The following is a 12,584-nucleotide window of genomic DNA, read 5'->3' as shown; positions in this document are numbered from 1 at the left end:
GCACTTGGATACTGTCACTTCACTCACTTCATAAAATTTAGGTCAATTAAGTTTTTATTCCTGTTTTATTTATGTCGATGTCACAACTTGCAGACAACTGCTAAGCAAATTAAAGCTGCACATGCTTGTGGCTCTTTAGCTCCTCCCACGGCACACCTCCAGGAGCTCAACTGTTTTTGAAGAGAAGCGTAAAGCTGTATCTTTCTTTTATCAATATGATAAAACTAAAGACTCTTCGGAAATATGAAGGCTGCAATACTACTTTAGGTACTCAAGATTAACATGAGATTGGCAGAAACTGTGTGTGTTAAGTCCCCTTTAAAAAGCCATTAAAGGGTTAGTCCTCCCCAAAATGAAAATTGTAAGTTATTAATGTCAAAATTTTCATTTTGGGGTGGAGTATCCTTTTAAGATTGTACTAATTGTACTACTGTTATATAGCCAACAGGCAATTTGAGTTGACCAGTATGAGCCTGAACTGATTTTGGCCTGATATGAAATCAAATAATAAAGTAATTTAGCACATACTGTAGATTAAGAATGGCCAGAGTTAAACAATGAATAAATTATTTTATAAAGCACAGAGTTAAATACTGTAAGAATGAATAAAAAAAAATAAAAATAAAAATAACAATCAAGTCTTAGAATGCTACACTAAGCATGCAGTGCTACATTGCTACACTCTGTCACTCACTCCTCTAATTGCTTAACAGCATGCAGTCAGGGGCTATAATTGGCCTAAATGACTATGTGCTCAGCACTAACTTGAAATAGCCCATTAAAGAATGATTATTTGCTAAGCAATGTGACTGACGGTCTACTGTATCTCCATTTATAATGTTCTGCATCTCAGAGTTTGTCCTCAACCCTCTACTGAGATCCACAAAACTGAACTAATTGTCCAGAAGAACTGTTTGTTCCTGACCTCGCCATTTTAGGATCACCAAACTGTGTTTGTGCAACAGGCTGAGAGCTCAGTATGATCTCTCAATCATCATGTCAAGTTTCAATGCTAAGGGTTTAGAAATAGCAACAGCTTTGCAGATTACTCGTACAGTATCAGAGTGCCATCTAGTGGTGGTTTTACCTGTCAAATTCACTCATCTGGTGCTTAATCAACAGAATAGTAGTAGTAGTCCAAGAAGTAATTCTTCAGAAATCTGAAAGTACACATCAAAACCTCTATGGAATCATTTAGAGGGCTCTGTTGTGAGGCAAAAAAGGAGATAAATCAACAGTTGACACAACTCTAAAAAAGAAGGCGCAATAGTGTCTAGATACGGATATTTGAGTAATACATGTCCTAACTGAACCCGGAAAGCATTAACGTGATGGTTTTTGAGGAACTTTTGCAACCAAGATATGTCACCCCTATGAACCATTAATCAGTAAACCATACACAAACATGAGTGATAGGATGCATTAGACAAACTGAGACATTTGGAGCAGTGCTACTTCATTGTTGCTGTGTGTGTGTGTGTGTGTGTGTGTGTGTGTGTGTGTGTGTGTGTGTGTGTGTGTGTGTGTGTGTGTGTGTGTGAGGCGGAGGACAGACTTGTATAAATCCTTCCATTGTAACTATATTTGTTTATGTCACACATACAGAACAGGGTTTGCCACCTTGACCTCATTAACACACGGCAATCAGCAACTACAGCAGCAATGCTGATTGCTGAACACACAGAACACCAAAACAAATAAACCAGCTGATAGTCACAGACAGAGGTGAAACGTGTGGAGGGTCAGAAGGGGCTAGGACTGATGAGTTAGACCCACAGACTCTTGTTACATGTGTTCTTACATTCTAGGCAAACCCTTACTGTGGTGATACCCAGGTACAGATGGTATCAGATGGCCATATAGTGATACTGAATGTTTACCATAAACACAAAACAACAAAAAATAATGTTTTTTTAATGATTTTAACAAAAATAAAATTTAAAATATAAAAATAGAATAGAATAGAATAGAATAGAATAGAATAGAATAGAATAGAATGTTAATTTTACTGTTTTAATATATTTTAAAATTTAAATAACTCAATTTAAAGCATAATTACCACAATCATCACTCCAATTTCACAGGAAAAAGTTACATAAATATAACTATCATCCCAATAAACATTTCTTATTATTATCAGTGTTGAAAACTGTGACTTTTCTTTATCACTTCTTTGATAAGAAAGGGAATTCAAAAGAAAGCATTTATCTAAAATATAAATCTTTTGTAAGATTATTAATGATTTTACTGTCACTTTAATGCATCCTTGCTGAATCAAAGTATTAATTTCTTGAAATAAAAAAAACCTTACTGACCACAAATTTTTGAACGATAATATAATATAATATAATATAATATAATATAATATAATATAATATAATATAATATAATATAATATAATATAATATAATAACGTCTGTGTGTGTGTGTACGATCATTCACCTTCTAGTAAAATATACTGATTCCTCTCTAATTCTTCCATATTTTACCTACAAGAATATCCTGTAGTTCACAATGACAATAACTTTCCATACCAATACCATAAAACAGCACATGCCCACACACACGCTTATTCTTCACCAGTTCCACACTTTACATGCTTTTGACACAAAGAAGCAAAAAGTCGGCCACAAATCACTCTTGCACCCCTCAGAGACAAAACCCCGTCATGCCCTGTCTCCTCCAGTGGCTCTGGAGACCCGTGCATCCTGGGGGTCTTATGTAAGACCTGGCAGCCCAGCGCGGCCAGTCTTCGCAGGCCAGTGTAAGCTTGGCACGGTCCCCGCGCTCCACTGCGGGGGAAAATAAACCATGGATTGAAAGCGCAAACAGTCCAGGTCAGCAGCAGGGCCTGGCCGTTATTAAAGCATGTTTTCCCAGCATTGATGGATGCGGTGCAGTTATTGAATGGAGAACAGCGTCCCCACCCTGAGCTGTGGTTGCCACTCGTGCGCTCTCTCACACACAACCACATGCCACACATGCACTTTATCGGGGCATGAGAGTCAGGCGGTCACCCGACATACATTTTATATACGAGGTCTGGTGTGTGTCTACTCATAAACCTTGGTTACCTAATCTGAGTGTAACAAGTTCCCTCATTGGGCTGCCAAAACCTAATGATTCATCACTACCATTGAAGGATAGGCAGAGATACAGGGAGTCAAGGGGGAGGGATTCTTCCTCTATACGTGTTGGCCAGAACCCAAGAACATTCTGTACAATTCATGAGCGGACAGGAAATGGCGTATACATTTTTACACTCCTTTTGGTTCAAGCCTGCAAACCCGCCTCCCCAAAACACACACACACACACACACACACACACACACACACACACACACACACACACACACACACACACACACACACACACACACACACACACACACACACTATATATTGTACACCACTTACAGATGCTAAACACTACCAGCTGTAAGCCATTAATCCAACTGAAAAGAGAAAAAGAGAAAGCCAGGAGTGAAACGGGAAGAGAGAGAGAGAGAGAGAGAGAGAGAGAGAGAGAGAGAGAGAGAGAGAGAGAGAGAGAGAGAGAGAGAGAGAGTCTGTCACACCCCTAAACCTTCGATCTAAAGCCGTGTTCCTGTCCTTCAGGCAACAAACTGTTAGTTCAACAACAAGTCTGAACTGATTTTTTGTCAGTTCATATTAATGCGCTACACTTCAGGGAACTTTCTTAGAAGCCTCTATTTAATTATACTTGCAATCACACTGAGGCAAAGCACAACTTGTGTCTGAAACACATTCCCATAGGAAAGTATTATGGCTCAGGGTTACTCTTTCATTGCTCTGGAGGGCAGGTGATGTTCCAAGTTATGATTCAGTTCATTTTTGACTGCCCAAAACGCCACTGGATAAATAAAAGTAGACATTAGTAGAAAAAGTAGAAATAAGAAAACAGTTGACTTTAGTGTATAGATATGTATTAAATATTTAGATAAAAATAACTTCTTTTGTTTCCAGAAATAAGATCTTTAAGATCTTTTGTGAAAACTCTAGAGGAGACACATGACATTTTTTTAGTTTTACACAGTCAGATGTCTGATTATCAATATAAAGTCTGGTCCAGTTATTCCAGCCAAAGATCACCAACTTATACACAAAGTAATCGTTTGACCAACTTGCATAAAGCAAAGTTGACCTACATAAAGCAAACCAGTCACAGTTTGTTTTGTTTTTATGTGCCATTTAAAGGCAGGCAAATCTTAAATATGTATCAACTACCACAATAAAAAATCAGTTCAAATCATTAAAACACAGTGTTTAATAAACCACTGTGGACCAGCAAAATTAGTGGGTAGATCTTTCATAATTTCTTTTGAAACAGTTTATGCCATTAACCTGACAAACAAAACAATAGTCCACTAAATAGTCTGGTTGTTATTATTATGTTTTTTCCCCTTTACAATTACATTAATTGCTGCTGAAAAACCATAGTATGATGCAACATTTGAGAAATGAAGTATAATATTTCCCCAAAGCCATAGTAACTTTGTTGTTTGAAGAAAGTTGTTTTGACGGTGTAGAACTCACTCTTCATAAATGGTGCTTTCATTCTCTAGACAGACTAAAAGACGTGGAATGAAATTTGTATGCATATGGAATAAAAGATAAAGAATGTACTGAGAGCTGAAGTTTCAGCCACAAGACTTTGTAATTCTGTTTGTGAAAATTTGTTAAAACTACTGTATGTATTCAAGAATCACAGAATTGTTGAACTGTGTTGGTAAAGACGAAACTTGTAACCACAGTTGACTAATAATGGACAATAACAATGCTTTTTGTATAGACTGTATATTGTATAGTCATAAAGTCTAGGTGTGAGGTAACTAGTGTCTTTTCCCATGAAGAAAATCTGAGAATCAGGAAACAGAGTAAAAAGTCTCAATTTGCTCTCTTTTTAAAGCTGTAAAATCTAATCTCTTTTTTTTTTTCTTTTTTTCTGGAACTTAATATTTATGATAAATCAAAATTGTAATTAACCAGTGATAATAGAACTAATTGTTTTTACAGCATTTTTACAGCCCAGTATCCATGTAAATGCTTGAGGCAAGTCTAGCAATATCTGTGACAAGTTTGGCATGATTTATTGTGTAATTTCAATGAAACAACTTACGCAATTAGGCCTGAAATAAACCCAACGACTACTCCCTTCCACTATAGTCTATCACCAGCCTCCAACAGCACATATGTGACTTAAATGGCATGCATTCCAGTTCCTATAACTACCTAACTTAACTATATTTTCTCTCTCTTTTTATAGGGCAACAGTTATTGCAATCATTCCTGCTCTTCATAAAGGAGCATTGATTTTCAGGCTGGAGTACCTCCTGCTTTAGCTTTTGTCCAGCTTGTAAAAGTCTGTGTTACAGTAAAGCCGAATAATGTGGAGTGTTGTTCAGGCCCTGGCTGGACAAGCCTAAGACAACTGTTCCGACTCCTCAGAGACCAACTCAGCAGAAACCTGAGCAATTAAGAGGGAAAGAGTGAAGTTTGGATCAGGCAAAGTCATAAACTCCACTTATGAAATGTTATGAAGAGCTATGATTCAGATCCAGTATATGAAAATGAACTATATTTTCAGGCCTTGTCAAGCCAGTTGAACGAGGTTGTATAGCTGTGACCCAAGCAGGAGAACGACCAGAAACAGCCTTAGGAAATGAAAAAGAAATTAAAAGTGTGTGTGCTACATTCATTGAGTGCTAGTTTTAATGTATTTGGATTTGCACAGGTTTATTTGTTCCAGTGGAGGCACAATGACTATGGGTTTCTTGGATGGAGCATTTGAAGAGGCAAGAAAACTTCTTTAAGAGCTCTGAGGGCAGTCAAGTACTGAGAACACAATAATGCTCTGTGAAACATCCCGTTCCTGTCCTTCATCATATTCGGCACTCTTTATATTTTCAGTCGTTGACTCAAATTTATATTAATACAGTTAGCACATTCAGGAATGTAACATATGTTATGTTTGATTTGGAGAGCTTCACATCCTTAGGTTCACATTGAAATTGATGTTTATTGAAGGCTTCTTTATAGAGCTGACCTTTTTCCTGGGCTGCAGATGAAAGCTCATGGCAAGTATATGTGTGTCTAACCACATCATACTGTATGTGTTCTGTGGGTGTAAGAGAGAGTTTCAGTCAAAACGTGTCAGTCAAAAGTTGTGCAAATGAAATTGAAAAATGTACGAGAAAGGATTTCTTGGAACCTTAATTTAAAATGCCTGAAACTTCTGTAGTGCTTTACAATTTCCACAACAACCCTCGTTAAAGGATCTATTATAAAACTGCTAGTTTCAACTCTACACTCTTAAAGGTTCCAAAAGTGTTTTCACTGCCATTTCGGGTTCCCCAATGAACAGTGAACAAACAACAGATAATAGTTCTTAAAAGAACCATTATGTATATATATATATATATATATATATATATATAATATATATATATATATATATATATATATATATATAATATATAAAGTAGTCAAATATACACAACATTTATTTTTAAGATTACTATTAGAGTAACTATTTATTGCACAATAGTGTTGCAATATGATATAAGTATTCCTGTTGCAATATGGTTTAGTAATCACTTTGGTATACCACAACTGATATTTCTCCTGTTAAAACTTAAAACAATTAGTTGGGATATATATTACAAATTTATATATTTAAATATTTGCATTGCTGTAAATAAACATATACTGTTATATTTACGTATATCTGTATATTTAAATTTAGTTTCATTTTAATTTTACTTTTTAATCTACGATTCTACATCCTCTTTGTTACCTTAATTAAATCAATTCTAAATGCCACATGAACCTGCATATTTTCACTTTGGTTCCATAATGTGAGGATGTAAGGAATGCTGTACATATTTGTTACTACATAAAGTTTTTTTTTTTTTTTTTTTTTTTCATTCATTCATTCATTCATTCATTCATTCATTCATTAATACATTTAATGGTAAATTTGACTCTGGGGTAAAACTAGTGTGTGTGTGTGTGTGTGTGTGTGTGTGTGTGTGTGTGTGTGTGTGTGTGTGTGTGTGTGTGTGTGTGTGAAAGAGAGGTTAATCATGTTCATGCAGGCCCCATGCTGTGCAATAGAAGTGTGGGTGTGGTGAAAATCATGATTAATTGAGGTTTAGTCAGATAGAACAATAAACATGGGAGGTTGGATGGTTCAGATCACTTCACAAAGAGCAATTCAAAAAAATTTAAACCTTCTCATTTAAGATGGCCAAAAACTCCCTTCACAACATTTGTGTGAGAGACATTGATTTTCCTTCCTCGTAGAGTGTGTTATTTCAACCTGAAGGCTGTTATGGTAGATGACTGTCGTCATTTCGTTTTGCAACAGATAAATATTTGCAAGTGTGCTGTGCTAACACACCATCTCTCGCTCCCGTACTCACACACACACAAATACATTGACAAGCTGATTGCTGCTCTGAGTTATGGCCAGAGAACTTTGAAAGGAACGTCATTTGCTTTTTTCAAAGAGATTATAAAGACATCTTGGCAGATTGTTGGAGAGACATTTAAAGTTCTTCCAGATGGTCCCCTGAAGTCTCCTTAAAAGACCCCATTGTTTTATTGTTGCAAATGAAGTCAACTTCAATTGAATGACACGGTTGATGAGGCGTCACGTTTGTGTGTGTTTATTTAGAAAAGTGGGTAGAAAAGTTAGCTTGTGTTGCTTGTCACATTTGTTACACAACCTTAAATGCCGTTTTTGTCATACCAGTGGAGTTTCACATTTGGTCATGATACACAAATCTGAATAATTAATTACGTTCAAAAGTGATTTTAAGTTTGATATCCTGCCATAGCAGAAAACCACTCCCTTTCTCACTGTTTGTCAGACAGGCTTCAGTTTACCTTTCTTCTACTGTTTGCTTTGGATCAAGAGTCAAATGATTCACAATGTCAGTTTGAAACGTCTAGATTGACAAATGTGTTTAAAGTCTGTTGAACTCACAAACTATCAAATAAACACAATGGACTGGCTAATGACTGATAGGCCAAGGAGTACCCATAATTCAGCTGTGATTTAAACACTTCACCCAGTGGCTTCTTTCACAGCCTGTTATAGTGCCCCAGAGGAATTTTTTTATTGCTCAGAGTTTGCTCTTTCATTGCTCAGGAGACTTAATGGATTTCTTAGTTGTGTTTTAATGATCAGCTTTGTCTTCGATTTTTCATTTTAAGTGGCCTTATGTAAATAAAAAATACAAAACAAATCAGACAATAGTTACTGTATATAGGGCTACACTACCATTCAACAGTTTGGTGTTGGTAAGGTTTTGAAAAATATTTTTAAAAGAAATCTCTTATGCTCACCAAGGCTGCATTTATTTGATTAAAATGCAGTAAAAACAGTCATATTGTGAACTATTATTACAAATGAAATAACTGTTTTCTAATTTTCAACATCATTACTCCAGTCCTCAGTGTCACATGATCCTTCAGAAATCATTCTAATATGCACTTATTTGAAATAGAAATCTTTTGTAACATTATAAATTTCTTTACTGTTGATCAGTGTAATTGTCACAGTTTGATAGTAATGCGTCCTTACAGATTAAAATGTGTATAAATTTAATGTGGATAGAATGGCTCAGAAAATTTGTCCATGGGAGGAATCATGATAAGAAATGTTTGAGTTTATATTTTATTGTGGGTGTTTCACTCTGCAAACTGCAATTTATCACTCATAATTTGTGCAAAAATGACATAAAAAAAGAACTAAACATTAACAACACAAAGTTAACATAATAAAGAGATAAAAGTTATTCCTTATGTGTGTGCCGAAGAATAAACTTTGAATAATTTACTCCCCCATGTTTTTTTTCCTCCATGTTGCTCCTCGGTCGCTGGAGAATTAGAGTGATACAGGACTCTCCCACAGGTATCATTACCACCATACTGACCTCATTACACGCACAAGTTCAGCCCGCTCTCTCTTTCTGCCTGCTCTCTGTCTCTCAGTGCATGTGGAGGGGGTTGACATGTCAGTAGGCCCAGGAGGGGCTTTTGGATAAACCAGAGAATATGGAACAGCTCACAACGTCAGAGACAGTTGTGTCATTGGCCTGGACCTTGTCACATTCACACTGCCTTACAGAACTCACTCACTCACACACACACACACACACACACACACACACACACACACACACACACACACACACACACACACACACACATACAGCTGGTGCATATCACCTCCAGCGCTGTGATTTTCCCACACAAAGAAAAAACTTTTCTTTATCTGTTTACATCTGCCGAGTCAGATGTTATTGTTTCTATCATTTCCATCAATTTCACTGTTGGGTGAAGCAGATATTGCGAAATAATGTTTGAATGTGTTTGCACATGTTCATGTCAAATGACAGTTTCATACTGATGGCCTAGAAAACATCTCAAGATGTTAATCAAATTCAAACACTGCACATTTTAGCCAGTCAAAGAGCAGCAGATGAAGTCACATAATTGACCCTAGGGCAGACGGCGTTTAATTAATTTTAAAATAAATTTTTTTTTTTAATAATCATGGCAGCAATAATTAATTACATGATGGAGAAGAGTGTTATAACAGGATATATATCCAAGGTCTAGTTATGCACATTTTTAACATATCTAAGAGCTGATTCAGGTTTTTTAATCAAAGTGGTGGGTTGATGTTGAACAGTCCCTGTTAAAAGTGGTACTGTAGATAGTGATAGTCTGGCACTTCACACAACATCCATAACCATAACAAGCCTGTAAACTGGATAACAAACACACAAAAAACAAACAAACAACACACACACACACACACACACATATAAACACACACACACACACACACAAATATATATATATATATATATATATATATATATATATATATATATATATATATATAATTATAACAGTGTATTCCATTAAGTTACAAACTCACAACAAGAAGAAACTAAATTATTTACATAAAATATAATCTATATTATTTACTAAATATAATTGTATTGTTTATTTATTTATTTATTACTGGATAAGGTAACAGTTTTACCACCTTTTTTTTCAGTAAAAATTACAAACATTTGCAGTGTACCTAGTAAGTTATGGTGTTTTCTTAAGTAAATAAATAATGTAATTAACCCCAAGGGAGTTTGCAATTTCTTTATTTTCAGTAAAATGAGAGGATTTTAATTGGCCATTGATCAGTTATCAGCCACACACACGCACGCACACACACACACACACACACACACACGCACACACCAAAAATGAAAATAATTATTGGCTTATCAAAATCAGCGAGGATTTTAAGATCTGTGCATCTCTAAAAATATGAATGAATGAATGAATGAATGAAGTGGAAAAATAGCACAGACATGTGCGTGCAAATAAATTATGTTATTAAATCATAACTCATTCTTAGTGAAATTGTGAATAGAATGTATCCCATATGCAATATATCCCCCACAGCCTCATTTTCATTCACATAAAATTAAATATTGTGTGTACCATTTAGAAGACACTTCACCAGCCAAGAGGCTGAGTGTAATAGCACGTTCCCTAAAAACACTGGTTATACAAAAACATACACCAACACAGCCATGCCACATTGTGCTTGTGTAGTAAACAGGAAATGGGTGAATAGCAGTCTATATCACAGGATTCAGGTCTTACTCATTAAGCCTCATACAACAAAGAGGAACAATGAGTCATGAAGGCAAAAGCCTAAAAATAGACCCAATCACATGACTGTGTGTGTCTTTAAAAGCTGCCTCTACTCTCCCCTGGTGGCCTTATGTATCTCTCTGTGTGTGTGTGTGTGTGTGTGTGTGTGAAGCAAACTTGTGGTTTCTCCAAAGAATGGAGCAATATCCTGTGTCTGTGTGGGTGTGTGTGTGTGTGCATGTTTGTTTTTTCACTGTCTGCAAGTAGGGACGCCACAAGCAAACTTGTGGTTTCTCCAAAGAATGGAGCAATATCCTGCAACCCAGCTGGCTAAACCCTGCAACGGGACGGGAAGAGGGCAGCGTGCCTGTGAATTCTGAGAATCCCCAGCTATCACACTCTCATGGCTCTTTTAAACTGAACCTCCAGCGTAGCCTTGACCAGGAGAAATCAACCTCGTCAGATCCATTTCACTATATGAATCCATAGAAACATTTCAGAAAAAAATCCACTCTATTCATATGAAAATTGAGCCTGTTTTAGGACCATTTATTACAATAAAATATTTAGATAGATATGTATTATTGTGTGCATTTGCTGTTTATATAATATTATAATACATAAACCATGTGTTAAATAATATACAAAATTATTAACAGGATGAAGGTTGACAAACTGACACTGAAAAAAAGGCCAAATACTCCATTTGTTTTATTACCAAGGGACAGATAAATTTTGCCCTCTCTTAAAAGTAGAGTTTATTTTGCTATCCTAACTATGCATGATTATACGGTTAGATGAAATTAATTATTAGCATTTAGCTGTGTTATTTCCCTGGTGTTTATGAACCCATCAGAACAAAGATGTGATCCATAGTTAGGTCACGGCCCACTAATTGAGAACCACTGCTCTGTTTTGAACAACATGCCCACTAAAATAACTGCTAAATTCCATTTATTATACGATTTACTGATACTATCTATAATTATGTGTGCAAGTCCAATCAGGACACATCTGCATATGGTTAATGGATTTATTCGGAACTCAACAAACCTCAGAGCATGTCCTAAATATTTATATAGTGGACCTCATGCACCCTGGACCACTTTTTATTTATTATTATTATAATTTTTTTTTTTATTATTGTGAGTATCCACATACACCCACATCACTCACCGTTCACTCTAACAGTAGTGTACGAATAAATAACAGTCTAAAGGCCTGTTCACACAAAGAAGGATGACTATAACAATAACTAATGTCTCCATCCTCTAAAGGAATAGCCGAGTCCAAACCACAACTATAACGATAGTGACAAAGGAACAATATCATTGAAATAACTTTGTGGAATTCATTGGTGTGGATGCTAATACATTTATCATTTTAGTTTTTGTACTTTTGGTCTTTATTCTTTCTTATTCACTTGACATCAATATATTTTGTCTGTATTCACTTGACACTGTATGTGTGTGTCTCTCACTGTGTGAAGCCAGCAAACAAAGGCTTACTCTGATGGAGATAAGCTGAGGTGCATGTTCACATACACCACTCATTAAAGAACAAGACTGCCATAAAACACCTAATCCTCCGGAGATTACATTTGAGTAAACTCCCCGAGCCTTTCATTTCTAGAGCTGTCTGCAATGCAGCACATTTAAAATGTCTTTAAAGCTTTATTTGACCTGTGACTTAATTCACATTAAGTCTTTCATCTAGTACCATAAAAAGTATTTTTTCCTACCTAGCAAAACAAAGAAACCTTTATATTGAAAAAAAAGGAACCTTAAAATGACCCCATTCTGATGGAAAGGGACAGAAATGCTCAAGGGCCTCCAGTGTAAGTGTGAAGAATGGTTGAACAAGAGCCCTGCATTTCAGCCTGAGCC

This window comes from Cyprinus carpio, chromosome A13, assembly GCF_018340385.1.
Source record: "Cyprinus carpio isolate SPL01 chromosome A13, ASM1834038v1, whole genome shotgun sequence".
Taxonomy (NCBI): domain Eukaryota; kingdom Metazoa; phylum Chordata; class Actinopteri; order Cypriniformes; family Cyprinidae; genus Cyprinus; species Cyprinus carpio.
This window is presented reverse-complemented; position numbering follows the sequence as displayed.